Here is an 18,103-nt window from a genome sequence, read left to right as displayed (position 1 = left end):
AAATCACAAAGGAAAAGAGCAAGAGAAGAAAAAAGGAACAGAAAGGAATTACAAAAGCAGCCTTAAAAAAATGAACAAAATGGCAGTAAGTACTTACCTATCAATCATTACTTTAAATGTAAATGGACTAAATTCAATGATCCAAAGACACAGAGTGGCTGAATGAACCCACCAATATGTTGCCTACAAGGGACTGTCTTTAGATGTAAGGACAGGCACAGACTGAAAGTGAAAGGATGGAAAAAGATATTCCATGCAAATGGAAACCAAAAGAAAGCTGAAGTAGCTATAAGTATATCAGACAATATAGACTTTAAGACAAAGACTGTAATAAGAGACAAAGATGGTCATTACATAATGATAAAGGATCCTTTTCAACAATACATGAAAAGGATCACACACCATGAACAAGTGAGATGTATTCCAAGGATGCAAGGATGGCTCAACATCTGCAAATCAGTCCATGTGATACACCACATTAACAAAATGAAGCATAAAAATCACATGATCATCTCAATAGATGCAGATAAAGCATGTGACAAAATTCAACATCCATTTATGATACAAACTCTCAACAAAGTGGGTATAGAGGGAATCTATCTGAACATAATAAAAGCCATATATGACAAGCCCATAGCTAACATCATACTCAACAATGAAAAGCTGAAAGCATTTCCTCTAAGAGCAAGAACAAGACAAAGATGTGCACTCTTGCCACTTTTATTCAACATAGTTTCAGAAGTCCTAGCCAGACCAATTAGGCAAGAGAAAGAAATTAATAGCATCCAAGTTATAAAGGAAGAAGTAGAACTGTCACTATTTGCAGATAACATGATACTGCATATAGAAAAATCCTAAATATTCCATTAAAACACTTAGAACTAATAAACAAATTCAGTAAAGTTGAAAGATGCAAAATCAATATATAAAAATCTGTTGCATTTCTATACACTAATAATGAACTATCAGAAAGAGAAAGGAAACCGTCCTGTTTACAATTGCATCAAGAAAAGGAAATACCTAGGAAAAAATTTAACCAAGGAAAGCCCTGTATATTGAAAAATATGACATTAATGAACAAAATTGAAGGAGACACAAATAAATGGAAAGATAGTGCATGCTCATGGATTGGAAGAATCAATACTGTTAAGATGTCCACATTACCCCAAACAATCTACAGATTCAGTGCAATCTCTATCAAAATTCCAATGGCATTTTTCACAAAACCGGGACAAATAACCACAAATTTCTATGGAACCACAAAAAATCCTGAATAGCCAAAGCAGTCTTGAGAAAGAAGAACAAAACTGGAGGTATCATGTTCCCTGATTTCAAACTGTATTACAAAGCTATAGTAATCAAAATAGTAAGATATTGGCATAAAAACAGACACAGATTAATGGAACAGAATAGAGAGCCCAGAAATAAACATATGCATATATGGTGAATTAATTTATAACAAAGCAGCCAAGAATATACAACAGGGAAAGGACAGTCCCTTCAATAAATGGTATTGGGAAAACTGAACAGCTAGATGTAAAAAAATGAAAATCTACCACTATCTTACACCATATACAAAAATAACACAAAATGTATTAAAGACTTGAATATAAGATTTGAAACCATAAAACTCCTAGAAGAAAACATAGTTGATAAGGTTCTTGACATAGGTCTTGGTGGTGGTTTTTTTGAAGCTGACACCAAAAGTAAAAGAAACAAAAGCAAAAATAAATAAATGGGACTGCATTATACCAAAAAGCTTCTGCATAGCAAAGGAAACCATTAACAAAATGAAAAGGTAACTTACTGTATGAGAGAAAATGTTTGCAAATCATCTGATAAGGAGCTAATATCCAAAATATGTAAAGAATTCCTGAAAGTCAATAGTAAACAAGCCAATTAAAGGATGGGTTGAAGATCTGAAGAGACATTTTTCCGTAGAAGACATACAGATAGCCAAATGAAAATATGCTCAATATCATTAATCATTAGAGAAATGAAGATCAAAATCACAATGAAATATCACCTCACATCTTTTAAAATGGCTATGAAGAAGAAGAAGAGAGCTAACAAGTGTTAGCTAGGATGTGGAGGAAAGGAAAACCTTGTGCACTGTTTGTGGGAATGTAAGTTGGTTCAGCCACTATGGAAAACAGTATGGAGGCTCCTCAGAAAATTAAAAATAGAACTACCATAAGATCTAAGATCAAGCAATTCTACTTTTGGGTATTTATGTAAAGAAAATGAAAACACTAACTCAAAAAGATATATGCACACCCATATTAACTGCTGTGTTATTTACAATAGCCAAGATATAGAAACAGTCTAAGTGTGATTGATGAATGAATGGATAAAGAAATTGTGATATATATGTGTATATATATATAATTTATATCATTCAGCCATAAAAAATGAAATCTTGCCATTTGTGACAACATGTATGGACTTTGGGGGCATTATACTAAGTGAAATAAGTCAGAGAATGACAAATACTGTATGATCTATCTTATCTGTGGAATCTAAAAAAAAACCAAAAAACCCAAAACAAAAAACCAAGCTCAGAGATACAGAGAACAAATTGATGATTGCCAGAAGTGGGGGGTGGGATGTAAGAGAAATGGGTGAAGGGGTTCAAAAAATAGAGGGAAAAAAAGGCAAATACTATAGATATCTGTTAAATGTTAGCTCAGCTGCACTGTCTGTGTATGTTTTATAATAAGTGCTAACGAGAAAGATTATCTCATCTACTTTGTACTACATTGAGTGTAGCAAGATATATATAGATAATTTATAAACTTCTAATTGTGATGATGCCTTGAGAAAGGGAAAAAAAATTAAAACATTTTTAGCTCTTACATGAATCATATATTTCTATCTTTCATTAAATTTTTTTTTCCAAAACTTCTTCAATAAGGTTATGTTTTTCTGTTGCTTCTTTCTCTGTTATTGAAATTTCCTGAATCAATAAGTCATAGTACTGTCGTTTTCAGTAATTTTCAAGATTAGGCACCATGGCAATGGGCAATGTACTAATTTAGAAATAGAGAAGATTTTTAGGAATGTAGTAATTCAGCTTTATGGAAAACAGGAAAGTGACTCAATAAAACCATCTGGTCACTAGAAAACAAAACAAAACAAAACCTGTATGCCATACTTATGGGTCCCTGCTGTGTGAGTGGCCTAGCATGGTATGGGGGCCTGCTTAAACTCACCACTAACAGCTGGTTACCATTCAGTTGCTAGTGTTGGTGCCCAGTTATTTTCAGTTTGTCTTGGCACCGGCAGCGGCTAACATCTGCTAAGTGATGGCTCAATTTGTGGGCCCAGGTCTTTAGGATTTAAACGCCCCTGAATTCACTGTAAGGCATAATCTAGGCCTCTGTGGGAGCTTCTTCAAAGTCGACCTGAATGCTTGCAAGAGGTTGCAAGGCATCATGGTTTCCTGGCTTTTATGCAGCCTGGACCTTCCTTATGAGATGGTTGCTGCCCACCCAGGCCTCCTAGGACTTGGCTGTCTCCTTCTCTATGTAGCAACAGGAGGATATTGTTAATGAGATAACTGTTTTCCATAGTTTCTAGATTTTTGCCATATGAATCTGTCTTTGGTGAGAATTATGTTTACATACATATATGCGCATCTGGGGCTGTGGAGCACAGACATTTGCTGTGCATTTATTTCACGCGTCTACCAGGAATCAGCTAGACATTGGAAGTTGGCTTTTGGAATCTGTTATATCTACTGCCAGGTCACAAAGTTGTGTTGGAAAGTTCAGGAATTAAAAGACCCAAATAGTAGTGAAAACAAAGAAAATATCATTTATTCAGGTTGAGGAACTGGCCAAGCTCAAGTAATTACTGCTTCTTGTTTGTTCATATTGATTTTTTCCCTATTTACAGTTCCTAGAAGTTAGAAAATGCTTGCTTGTATCCTATTGCCTTTTTTTTTCCTTTTAAGACAAAGAACTTATTTATTTTAGAAACCTAGTGGTCTTTAGCATCATTTTAATGTATGTTTGAGTAAATTTTAGAGTTGGAAGAGTAAAAGAAATGCAGTATTTACATTTTGCTAATTTTCTTCTCTTCTTAGAAAGCTGTTATTTTGCAGAAAGAGAAATATGTTTAAAATGTATGTATTTTAACTATAAAAATCAATTGTCATAAATTGTATATATAGCAAATCACATGGGAAGTCTTTATTTCCTAATTTAAAAAAGCTGCCTCAAAGAAATGTTTCAGCACACAGAGGCACATGGGCCACTTGGCAGACAGCCTAATTGAAACCAAGGGCCCGGGAGAAGAGCTGAACTCTGCATCTGCCATCCAGAACTGGCTGCGCTACACTTTGAACCAGTGCTGATGGCTTTGTACACAAAGATCAAAATGAGTTTGTTTTATTCAGCTGGGTTGTGGAGGTGCACATATTTTGGCTTCTGGATGCAATAAAGCATTGAGCTCTCAGATAAACAAACTATAAATCTAATCAAGCCTAGGCACAGTGATAAGTAGATTGCTTGAGAGAAGGGGGAGAGACAGACAAACAGAGACAGACAGACAGAGACTCATGAGATAAAATGGCCCAATTCCATTTTATGCAATGGAGTACAGAACATGAGTCTTGGTATGTTGCCAGTCTTAACAACTATTTCTTCTTCCTTTTCCTCTTCCTCTTCTCATCTTCCTTCTTGTCATATTGCAGTAAGACTGCAGATATATTCTCTATTAAAGAATTGTCTTGGGAGCTACATCAGACTCCTTGAATGGAAGCAGGTGAATTATTGTAAAATGTTTCTTCTTAAGGTTGTGTCTGAGGACTTTGAAATATTTTCCTCTCTGTTTCTCAAAGCAGTATAGGCAAATAATATTTAGGTAGTGTGTTCCTTGTGCGCTATTTGTAGCCATCAGTATCATTATCATGTAACCTTTATTTGTCCCCAGTTATGTGCTTGGAAGTAAAACAAAAGAACAATGAATGCTCCATCTTAAACATGTTTAGATGTAACCACTCCGAAGCATAGTTGAGTGTTTCAGCTATGACGAAGAAATAGAAAGTTGTCATTGATTTATTCGTGTGCTTTGGATGCTTTGACCCACCACACAACTTCAAATATTGTTGGAATCAATCCATCTCCTTACTTTACTAAGTAGCTGCCAGATAAATCTCCAGATATAATAAAATATGTGCCCATTAGGAATGACTGAATTCCACAACTAGATTCCACCTGAAATCTGAATGATGAAGTTTTCATTTAAAGTGAATATATAAGTTGACAGGTTTAAAAACTGCCCAAGAGGGCTTCCCTGGTGGCGCAGTGGTTGAGAGTCCGCCTGCCAATGCAGGGGACATGGGTTCGTGCCCCGGTCCGGGAAGATCCCACATGCCACGGAGCGGCTGGGCCCGTGAGCCATGGCTGCTGAGCCTGCGCGTCCGGAGCCTGTGCTCCACAACGGGAGAGGCCACAACAGTGAAAGGCCTGCGTACGGCAAAAAAAAGAAATAAATAACAGTGATTTAGAAATGTCCTCCAGTAATACAGGAATCCTGGCTGTGCAATAAATAATGAACTTCTAAAAAATAGACACCTATAATCTAAATCACTAATCAGATATTTACAGCGTGATTAATTGCTTAAATTTTTTTTATTGAGATATAATTCACTTACCACAAAATTTATGCTTTCAAAGTATACAATTTAAGTAGTTTTTAGTATATTCACAAAGCATGCAACCATCATTTCTATCTAATTCCAGAGCATTTTCATCACCTTAAAAAGAAATGCTGTACCCGTTAGCAGCCTTTTGTGGGATTTGTTGATGGTTTCAGAGTACTGGTACCTTCTTTCTAACTTCCAGTTTGAATAAAGGTTCATTTGTAGCTCTGAAAAATCAACTTTGATATTTTTTTCATCTCCAATTTCCACGCTATTAAGATTCTTTTCTGTAGATAACCAAAATATTTCAAGCATGTAGTAAAATGTAGCAGAGTTTAGAGAGTTCAGCACTGGACTGGACAGCTTATTGTATGAACTATCTAAGTTCCTTAGCAACTCAAAAGTTTAGTCTTATTGTGTATGAGCCAACCAGGCTAATGAATTGAGCTGGGTACTACATTGTCCAGAGTGTTATGCTAGGAGTCATATTTCTTGTTCAAAACATATATAGAAAGTTCAATAATAATTATTTTAATAATGTTAATAATAATTAGGAAGAATAGGAAGAAGAAAATGAAGTTGAAGAAAAACATATTAACATAATTTATTGATCACCCCACTATGCTAGGAATTTGTTCAATATACTTTTCATTTAGTAATGCATTTATCCTCAGTACAACTCATGAACATAAGTAGCATGATATAGTATTAAGTGTAACTTGGTTCTAAGCAGCAGAAACCAATCCTGTTTATCTACAGTAAACAGTGAGTTTATTGGAATTATCTAGAGGCTCCAGACTCAATGGAGGACACATGCCTAGGATTATTGACTAGAAGAAACCAAGGAAGCTACAGAAGACTGGGCAGCAGAAACAGAGTGTTAGTCATGCCACTACAATCTGATGGCATGCCACTGCTCTTACTGCTGCTGTAATGAATATGACCACCTGCTTTCCTGATACCATTGTGTTAATGGCTTAGATTCAACAACCAAGAAAGAGCATCTGATGTACTGAACTTATATTGTGTGCCCACTCTGTGGAGAAGCAAGGGAGGAACAAGTCTGTTTGGCTTACGTGATGGTTAATTTTATGTGTCAACTTGGCTGGGCCACAGTTCCCAGATATTTGGACAAATGTTATTCTGTATGTTTTTATGAAGGTGCTTTTTGGGTGAGATGAACATTTAAATCAGTGAACTCTGAGTATTGCAGACTACCCTCCATAAAATGGAGAGCCTTATGCAATTCAGTGAAGACCTTAATAGAATGAAGACTGATCTCCTCCCAGCAAGAAGGAATTCTGTCAGCAGACAGCCTTTGGACTTGAACTGAACTTTTTCCTGTGTCTCCAGCCTGCCGGCCTACTCCATTAGATTTTGGACTCACCATACCACACAATAGTGTGAGCCAATTCCTTAAAATAAATCTCTCTCTCTCTCACTCTCACATACACACATTCACACACCCTGTTGGTTCTAATTCTCTGGAGAACCCTGACTAATACAGCTTATTTTGTAGGAAGTGGCTAAAACCTCCATAGAGTTCTACAAAATGAGTCATTACTCAAATGAATTTGGATTACTAATAAGAAGGGAGGGGCTCAGTAATGAACAGCCCCAAAGCAAGAAATGTCTATTACACATAATATATGAAGATGGTGTCTAAGTTCTGAGGGAAAGGAACTCAGAGATATGGAGTTAATCTGGAAAGAAATCACGGGAGAATCTTTTCTAAAGGAAGAGAGAGACATGAATTGGAAGAGCGAAAGAAGGAAGGTATTCTAAGTCAGGGGAATAAAAATGGGCACATGATCTCCCATTGAGGTGGCAATACAATGGTATATGGAGGAAGCAATGCTGTGCCAGACCTTTGAATAGCCTGGAAGCCTGTTGGAAGCCAACTGCCATGTCAGAACTGCAACTACCTGGAAACCATCATGCTATGAGAAGTCAAAACCATCTGCAGAGGCCCTAAGAGAAGGAGAGAGAAAGATAACGCACACAAGGCGCACCTAGGTGCAAAATGTAAGCGAAGAAACCTTTGAGGAAGTGTATTCTCCAGTTACCCTAGGTATCAAGCTGATATCAAGAATATCAAAGATGAAACATCAAACTGAGTCCTTCTTGGGCACCTTTGCTCCATATCACTAGTTAAATAAAATGGTTATTTTATGCCATTATGTAGTTTTGGGTAGTTTGACAATGCAGCGGTAGATTCCTGTCACAGATACTATCCACTTGATGTGGTACTCTGAAAGTTTGGAGATGTAGAACCAAATCAGGAGAACAAATGAGGTTCCTGAGGGTGAAGTTTAGAGAGTACGAAAGTCAAGGACTGAGGCTGAGAGATACCAGTATTAATGGTCAAGGGGAAAATACCCCAGATGTTAGTGAAGGAAATAGATGATCAGAACAATCAGAATTAAATTAGGAAACACTGCCACTGAAGACCAAGATGTTGACAGGGGCAGTGAGGAGCAATATATGTAGCCAGAGAACATGGGCTCAATGAAGACAATTTATTTTATTAAGGTCCATATTGACCTTGTATAGAGCAATTTTAATAGAGTGAATAATGAAACTAAAATGGATAAAGAATGAGATTTGGTTTTGGTAAATGTTTAATAGTATTATGTTACTTTAGATTATTAACAACTATAAGTAAGTTCTCTTAAAAGGAAAAGAAATAAAAATCTAATGTGCATTTTACTAGTACAAGTGTATTTTATAAATGATAAAATTTGTAAATAAAATGTGTTTAAATTTATTTTATAAGTGCTAAAATATGTCTATAAATTTATTTTATAAATTTAAATTTATAGAACTTACTTATAAAGAAAATGCACGAGAAGAATAAGGCCATTTTAAAGATAGTAAAAATTTGAAATTTGGACTTGTGGTCCAAATTAATGGCTACTGTCTTCTTTCAAGTTGGCAACCCATTTATTGGAATACCATTTTGGTTTTGCACAATATTGAGGTGCTCTGTGATGCTCCCTTCACTCTTTCAATCCTACAGAAGTGGACATGCATAGGGCTGGCACTTAAAAAGACCAGTGAAGGGCTTCCCTGGTGGCGCAGTGGTTGAGAGTCCGCCTGCCGATGCAGGGGACACGGGTTTGTGCCCCGGTCTGGGAAGATCCCACATGCCGCGGAGCGGCTGGGCCCGCGAGCCGTGGCCGCTGAGCCTGTGCGTCCGGAGCCTGTGCTCCACAATGGGAGTAAGCCACAACAGTGAGAGGCCCGCGTAACGCAAAAAAAAAAAAAAAAAGAAAAAACAGTGAAAAGTTAAAACTTCCTCATGAATTGCTCATTTGTAAGAAGGTCAAATATATATGGAGATGGCAAAAGAAGCTTTATTCCAAAATCTGCATAGAAACAATTTAACTTAGGAGTCAAGATGAGCTCCACAGATTCTTGTGTGTTAAAATATGCTATATATTGTCTTATGCATTTTTCTAGTTTTGAAATTAGTTAAAAATGTTTAGAAATTATATTTCTATGAAACATTCGTGTGACTCTTGAAGCTTCTCCAAAGGCTTCTATGGAAAACTACTAGTTTAGGTTAAACAAAGGGAAATCTTCAAGGCACTTTGCCTTCAACAGAACTACTTTGGATGTAAAGCAATTTCATTTGAGTATAAAAATTATATTCTCCATGCTCTAGTCTGTGCTTATTTTATCTTTAATTACTTGTGGTTTCACCAAATTTCAAATAAATGTGTTCTTTATTTTTTTTTATAAAACTTCTCATGAAAATTGGGTAATTTCTTTCTGTATTATTTACTTTCTAGAACTTTCCCCTGCTTTTTGGAAAAAGACTTTTATGGCCAGCTGTATGGCTCACTAAATTCTGCTCAATACCATGCAAGGACAATGGGATAGTCTTTCAGTTTGCTTATATTATTAGCTATTATGTCAGTATTAAAGATATCAGAAGGCATTTTAGCCTCATAGATGAAGCAGACAGTCACTAAATAAGTACTGTGACACCTGTTAGTCTCAATCAAGACTTTAGGTATCATTAGCAAAGAAGCATGTTGGGGCTTGAGTGGAGGCTCGGTCATCTTTACTTCAAGGTTGGAATTGCCCTAACTCCACTAATAGCTGTGTAATATGGACACCTCTGTTTTGGATACAAGAGGAAGGTAACTGTTCTGATGCTACAGTTTGTGAAATGTAACACCATTGTTTGATTCTGTTATTAAGTGCAGTTGTTCACACCTAACCACATATTTATCATCTTGCATTGTTATCTCAGGATATTTATTCTCTAACGGGACTCTAATAGCTTTGTGTGGAAGGTCTCATCTTTCCTATTTAGCTGTAAGCTTTTCAAAGACAATGGGAAATAACTCAAAATTTTTGTTGCCACTCTGTACAGAATAGTTTCAGGCACAGACTAGGAATGCAATAGAGTTTAGCGAATTAATGTAATATTTATTGAGTTCCTATGTCATGTCTGTGGCTATGCTAAGTGCTATGTGCACAATAGTAATATGGCACAGGTTCTACCTCCTTAATAAATTGAAAAAATTAAAAGTGTGTATAAATACACATATACAAACGCACTCATATATACATATATATATATGCGATGATTCACTTTTTCTATCACGGTTCAAAATAGTGAGTTTTAGAACTTACTTGAATTTCAAACTTGTAATATTATTGATTTTATTGTAGATAATCCAGTATTTTCTGCTAATTTACCAAAGAACATTCCATATTAATAATGTTATAAAATATGGAGAATTTCTTTTTATTAGGAAAATTTTCAATTATTATTTTTATTCTTACTTTTTTTTTTTTTTTTGCGGTACGCGGGCCTCTCACTGTTGTGGCCTCTCTCATTGCGGAGCACAGGCTTCCGGACGCGCAGGCTCAGCGGCCATGGCTCACGGGCCCAGCCGCTCCGCGGCATGTGGGATCTTCCCGGACCGGGGCACGAACCCGTGTCCCCTGCATCGGCAGGCGGACTCTCAACAACTAGCGCCACCAGGGAAGCTCCCTATTCTTACTTTTTAAGGTAGGAATAATAACTTAGCAAGATACTTGTGAAAACTCTGTGTCTTAGTTCTTAATTATATTCTCTGTGTTGAAGCCTGATGAAGTTTTGTGTTTTCTGAGAAAAAAAGTAAGGAAATGTTTCATGTTGGAGATTTCTATTCAGTGTGCTTTTCATGTTGGAGATTTCTCTTCAAGACCTGCATGATCTTGAATCCTTTGGACTTTGAGCTTTCCCTTAGGCCTCTACAACAGGAGTATCTTTTCTTAGCACAAGCTCTGGCCCAGGATTTCCCATTAGCACAGAACAAAGATCATTACTTAAGGCTGGATGGAAAATTAAAGAAGAGAAAATCTGGGAGGTATGGTAAAATAAACTTGGAATGTATGGTGAACCTTGTTTCACCATTCCCTTTTTCCCTAGAACCTCTCAGTTTCTGGCATGAAACAGACGGTCTTCCAGGGTTTAAGCTCTGAACTTCTAATAAATGGTAAATCCCCCTCAGAATGAAACTAATGAGATAATTCTTAAGGGAGTTCTCAAAATTACTGAAACACAGACAATTTGGAAAGAAGGGCAATTTCTCTTTCTGTGAAAAACTTGAATATACTGTTCAAAGGGATAGATAAATGCCTTACTTTTGGCAAATGCAAGTTCCCAGGCAGGACTTAGGGCTGCCCTGGCTGTACTCTGAGTAGTCAGAGGGTGCTATAGGTTTCAGAGAGCTATGGTAGAGTGTGGAGTGGATTACTGTGAATTCTAGTTGCTGGCATCTGAATTATTGTGGCTGATGGTTCTTTGATCTAGAACCCTGAAATAAATCTGGAAGTGGAAGGATATGCTAGTGTTGAGAGAAAGAAAGAAGGGAAAGGAAAGAATTGTTACATCTATTTTCACTAGTGAATATTGGCTTGCTGAAGAGTATTGATTTTTAATGGAAATTTTCTCTTATAGTGAAATAAATAAGAATTAGCTGTGATTTAGATATATAAGTTGTATGGGCTTTCCAGTGGAATTTAAATTTAGTGATGCAAAAAAGACAGCATTTTGTATAACTGACATGAATAAAATAAGTCTTATAGAGATACTGAAGAGATACTGATAAAGAGAAATTTATTTTAAACAGAGAATCAGAAATAACATGGAATGTTAATTTAATAAACTAATTACTCCTTTCCTCAAAGTCATAAAAAGCAGCATATATAATTTTTTTAACATCTTTATTGGAGTATAATTGCTTTACAATGGTGTGTTAGTTTCTGCTTTATAACAAAGTGAATCAGTTATACATATATATATGTTCCCATATGTCTTCCTTCTTCTGTCTCCTCCCTCCCACCCTCCCTATCCCACCCCTCTAGGTGGTCACAAACCACCTAGCTGATCTCCCTGTGCCATGCGGCTGCTTCCCACTAGCTATCCACCCTACGTTTGGTAGTGTATATATGTCCATGCCACTCTGTCACTTTGTCACAGCTTACTCTTCCCCCTCCTCATATCCTCAAGTCCATTCTCTAGTAGGTCTGTGTCTTTATTCCCATCTTACCCCTAGGTTCTTCATGACCTTTTTTTTTTTTCTCAGATTCCATATATATGTGTTAGCATACGGTATTTGTTTTTCTCTTTCTGACATACTTCACTCTGTATGACAGACTCTAGGTCCAACCACCTCACTACAAATAACTCAATTTTGTTTCTTATATGGCTGAGTAATATTCCATTGTATATATGTGCCACATCTTCTTTATCCATTCATCTGTTGATGGACACTTAGGTTGCTTTCATGTCCTGGCTATTGTAAATAGAGCTGCAATGAACATTTTGGTACATGACTCTTTTTGAATTATGGTTTTCTCAGGGTATATGCCCAGTAGTGGGATTGCTGGGTCATATGGTAATTGTATCTTTAGTTTTTTAAGGAACCTCCATACTGCTCTCCATAGTGCCTGTATCAATTTACATTCCCACCAACACTGCAAGAGTGCTCCCTTTTTTGGGCTCCCCTGGTGGCGCAGTGGTTGAGAGTCTGCCTGCCAATGCAGGGGACACGGGTTAGTGCCCCGGTCCGGGAAGATCCCACATGCCGCGGAGTGGCTGGGCCCGTGAGCCATGGCCACTGAGTCTGCACATCCGGAGCCTGTGCTCCACAACGGGAGAGGCCACAACAGTGAGAGGCCCGCATACCGCAAAAAAAAAAAAAAAAAAAAAAGAGTGCTCCCTTTTCTCCACACCCTCTCCGGCACTTTGTAGATTTTTTCATGATGGCCATTCTGACAGGTATGAGATGATATCTCATTGTAGTTTTGAGTTGCATTTCTCTAATGATTAATGATGTTGAGCATTCTTTCATGTGTTTGTTGGTAATCCGTATATCTTCTTTGGAGAAATGTCTATTTAGGTCTTCTGCCCATTTTTGGATTGGGTTGTTTGTTTTTTTGTTATTGAGCTGCATGAGCTGCTTGTAAATTTTGGAGATTAATCCTTTGTCAGTTGCTTCATTTGCAAATATTTCCTCCCATTCTGAGGGTTGCCTTTTGGTCTTGTTTATGGTTTCCTTTGCTGTGCAAAAGCTTTTAAGTTTCATTAGGTCCCATTTGTTTATTTCTGTTTTTATTACCATTTCTCTAAGAGGTGGGTCAAAAAGGTTCTTGCTGTGATTTATGTCATAGACTGTTCTGCCTATGTTTTCCTCTAAGAGTTTGATAGTGTCTGGCCTTACATTTAGGTCTTTAATCCATTTTGAGTTTATTTTTGTGTATGGTGTTACGGAGTGTTCTAATTTCATACTTTTACATGTACCTGTCCAGTTTTCCCAGCACCACTTATTGAAGAGGCTGTCTTTTCTCCACTGTATATTCTTGCCTACTTTATCAAAGAAAAGGTGACCATATGTGCGTGAGTTTACCTCTGGGCTTTCTATCCTGTCCCATTGATCTATATTTCTGTTTTTGTGCCAGTACTATACTGTCTTGATTACTGTAGCTTTGTAGTATAGTCTGAAGTCAGGGAGCCTGATTCCTCCAGCTCCATTTATCAATCTCAGGATTGCTTTGGCTATTCAGGGTCTTTTGTGTTTCCATACAAATTGTGAAATTTTTTGTTCTACTTCTGTGAAAAATGCCAGTGGTAGTTTCATAGGGATTGCATTGAATCTGTAGATTGCTTTGGGTAGTAGAGTCATTTTCACAATGTTGATTCTTCCAATCCAAGAACATGGTATATCTCTCCATCTATTTGTATCATCTTTAATTTCTTTCATCAGTGTCTTATAGTTTTCTGCATACAGGTCTTTTGTCTCCTTAGGTATGTTTATTCCTAGATATTTTATTCTTTTTGTTGCAATGGTAAATGAGAGTGTTTTCTTGATTTCACTTTCAGATTGTTCATCATTAGTGTATAGGAATGCCAGAGATATCTGTGCATTAATTTTGTATCCTGCTACTTTACCAGATTCATTGATTAGATCTAGTAGTTCTCTGGTAGCATCTTTAGGATTCTCTATGTATAGTATCATGTCATCTGCAAACAGTGATAGCTTTACTTCTTCTTTTCCAATTTGGATTCCTTTTATTTCTTTTTCTTCTCTGATTTTAGCTGTGGCTAAAACTTCCTAAACTATGTTGAATAATAGTGGTGAGAGTGGGCAACCTTGTCTTGTTCCTGATCTTAGTGGAAATGGTTTCAGTTTTTCACCATTGAGGACGATGTTGGCTGTGGGTCTGTCATATATGGCCTTTATTATGTTGAGGAAAGTTCCCTCTATGCCTACTTTCTGCAGGGTTTTTATCATAAATGAGTGTTGAATTTTGTCGAAAACTTTCTCTGCATCTATGGAGATGATCATATGCTTTTTCTCCTTCAATTTGTTACTGTGGTGTATCACATTGATTGATTTGTGTATATTGAAGAATCCTTGCATTCCTGGAATAAACCCCACTTGATCATGGTGTATGATCCTTTTAATGTGCTGTTGGATTCTGTTTGCTAATATTTTGTTGAGGATTTTTGCATCTATGTTCATCAGTGATATTGGCCTGTAGTTTTCTTTCTTTGAGACATCTTTGTCTGGTTTTGGTATCAGAGTGATGGTGGCCTCGTAGAATGAGTTTGGGAGTGTTCCTCCCTCTGCTATATTTTGGAAGAGTTTGAGAAGGATAGGTGTTAACTCTTCTCTAAATGTTTGATAGAATTCGCCTGTGAAGCCATCTGTCCTGGGCTTTTGTTTGTTGGAAGATTTTTAATCACGGTTTCAGTTTCAGTACTTGTGATTGGTCTGTTCATGTTTTCTGTTTCTTCCTGGTTTAGTCTCGGCAGGTTGTGCATTTCAAAGAATTTGTCCATTTCTTCCAGGTTGTCCATTTTATTGGCATAGAGTTGCTTGTATAATCTCTCAGGATCCTTTGTATTTCTGCAGTGTCAGTTGTTACTTCTCCTTTTTCATTTCTAATTCTATTGATTTGAGTCTTCTCCCTTATTTTCTTGATGAGTCTGGCTAATGGTTTATCAATTGTGTTTATCTTCTCAAAGAACCAGCTTTTAGTTTTATTGATCATTTTATCGTTTCCTTCATTTCTTTTTCATTTATTTCTGACCTGATCTTTATGATTTCTTTCATTCTACTAACTTTGGGTTTTTTTTTGTTCTTCTTTCTCTAATTGCTTAAGGTGCAAGTTTAGGTTGTTTATTTGAGATGTTTCCTGTTTCTTTTTTTTTTTTTTTTTTTTGTGGTACTCGGGCCTCTCACTGCTGTGGCCTTTCCCGTTGCGGAGCACAGGCTCCGAACGTGCAGGCTCAGTGGCCATGCCTCACGGGCCCAGCCCCTCCACAGCATGTGGGATCCTCCTGCACCGGGGCATGAACCCCTGTCCCCTGCATTGGCAGGCGGACTCTCAACCACTGCGCCACCAGGGAAGCCCTCCTGTTTCTTAAGGTAGGATTGGATTGCTATAAACTTCCCTCTTAGAACTGCTTTTGCTGCATCCCACAGGTTTTGGGTTGTCATGTTTACATTGTCCTTTGTTTCTAGGTATTTTTGATTTCCTCTTTGATTTATTCAGTGATCTCTTGGTTATTAAGTAGTGTATTGTTTAGCCTCCTTGTGTGTGTATGTTTTACAGATCTTTTCCTGTAATTGATATCTAGTCTTATAGTGTTGTGGTTGGAAAAGATACTTGATATGATTTCAATTTTCTTAAATTTACCAAGGCTTGATTTCAGCATATATAATTTTTGACTTGGGTTACATTGTACTATGATATCTCAGTGAAAAGTGATTCAACATTTTTGCATCTGTATTTTTTGTGGACATTATGGACATTACTGGTTGATTATTTTTCTTCTGGATTGTTTGCATTAATATAGATATAGTCTTTGTAATTCAAAAAATGGAAATATAATAGATTGACCTTAACTATTACACATGAATCTGAACTTGCAAGGCAATAGTACAAATTACAAAAATATCCCTTTCTCTATAAGGAAGATCAAGATTAAGTTTACAAACTGAAAAACATTTCATTATTTTGGAGTTGTCTTTCCCTGGTCAAAATATCTTTTTCATGCTTAGAAATGCTGACTACACTTTTAAAATGAGAATTTTATGCTTTAAACTTCAAGTCAATAAATTCTCATATAGGGTAAGAGTTTTTGTATGGAAATTGAAGAGAAGTTGGTGATTATTACATCATTATTAGCAATATATAGTTAGTCATGAGAAAATGTCACTTATGTTTTCAAAATTTGATACCCAGGTAAAACTTAACAGATGGGGTTACTTTCACACCCTCTCTAAAATGTCTGTTTTTTAAGGAAAATCTCCATCTACATCAGAGGCCAGCAAAACTTGAACACATGTCCTAGAAGACACATTTTGGTAAAGACAATTTTACATTTCTGGAATGTTTTAATCATTGCTTCTTCCCTCCTCATGCTCTTTACTTTCTTCCTTTTATTCTGAATAGGAAGCTGTTGAGTTTCTCCTTGAGGACAACATGGCACAAATGGTTAGCATCATTTTTCTCTTTTCCTCTGCTTTTACCCTGTTTCTGTACTAACCTACTCCTAAATATGTCACTGATGGTTAATATTAAAAGGCTTATAAAATTTCAGAATTCTACATGTACTTAACAGTACATAGGGCTCAGAGAGAAGCTTGGTATCATCTATTCTCAGCGTCAAAGAGGGCATGTCCATCCTATTCTCTATTCTAAGTTTTGGTCTTCGTTGTTATGGAATTGGTTCTGGTCCCTGTCCAGCGAGGACTGATGAGAAAAGTCTCTTCTTAGTATCAAAATCTGCCTTGCCACTTCCCATCCTTAATAAGCTGTGAGTACATAATTAATAAATTGGATGGGCTACTGGGGATGGGTGGATGAGTCACCACTTTCCCACCCAAAGGAAGAGGCGGGCTTAAGTAGCAGTTGATACTCCTTGAACTGCCTTCTGTTTGTGTAGTTTTTGCTTGTTCAGTGGAATATTCAATCCGAGGTGATTCCCTTCCATAGGGGATAAAGGGAGGAAAGAGAAGGGAGATGAAATGCCTGGTTCCGGGGGAAGTGATTTTAGAGAAAGAAGAGCCTGAAGAGGATTTTATGCAATTTTTCAAGGTAAATATTCTTCTGTAGCATGAATTCTTCAATAAAAACTCTCTTTGTGCTAATTCATTATGAGTGAGGTGTGTTTCTGGGGTGAGCAGGGTTGAAGTGAGGGCAGAGGCTGCACCATAGGAGGCCACCATATTTGAGCAAAGGGCTACAGCCCACTTCTCTCTTAGTCTCCTCACTAAGACTCCCATCCTTGCTGAAAATTTGTTGCTTTTAAGATCTTAGCAAATTTGGGGGAAGAATCATTTTGAAAACCTAACCTCTGTAGGCCTCATTTTTCTCATCTGTGAATGGGGGTAGTAAAAATACCTGTCTCATAAGATCATTGGGTATATTAATGCAAGTAACCTCTTTAGCACAGTACCTTACATGGGGCACTCAGTGTCTGTTAGATATTTTTCTAATATCAACAATTTGTTAAAGACAGCAGTTGCTTCAATAGAAAAGTGGAGTCAGCAGATCTGGATGACTTCCTTGCAGTTTAATAAAACAACTCGCTCAAATCAGCCCAGGCACACCAGTTATTATGAGATCACATAAAAGATCAGAATGTTCCTAAAAAGGGAGAAAACTTAGGCTAAAGTGTCATATATATTCATATATATATGAATGATATTGAAAATTACAGGGAATAAAAGAGAAAGATTAATACTAAAGTCAATTTGAAGACCCCTTGAAAAGAAAATGGTTTTATATTTGTAAAGAATAAATCCTTTATTACTCTCATCCAAGTTACTGAAACACTGAAGACTGATAGATCTGCAGTTGAATTTAAAAAAGAGATCTACATCATGATTCCAGAAAAATCTTAAAAAATTTTCCAGAATAATAGATTCCAAATTCTTT

This window comes from Monodon monoceros, unplaced genomic scaffold (assembly GCF_005190385.1).
Source record: "Monodon monoceros isolate NGI ecotype Baffin Bay Population unplaced genomic scaffold, NGI_Narwhal_1 Super_Scaffold_15, whole genome shotgun sequence".
NCBI classification, from domain to species: domain Eukaryota; kingdom Metazoa; phylum Chordata; class Mammalia; order Artiodactyla; family Monodontidae; genus Monodon; species Monodon monoceros.
The sequence above is the reverse complement of the archived record's forward strand: the minus strand, read 5'-3'. Positions refer to the sequence as shown.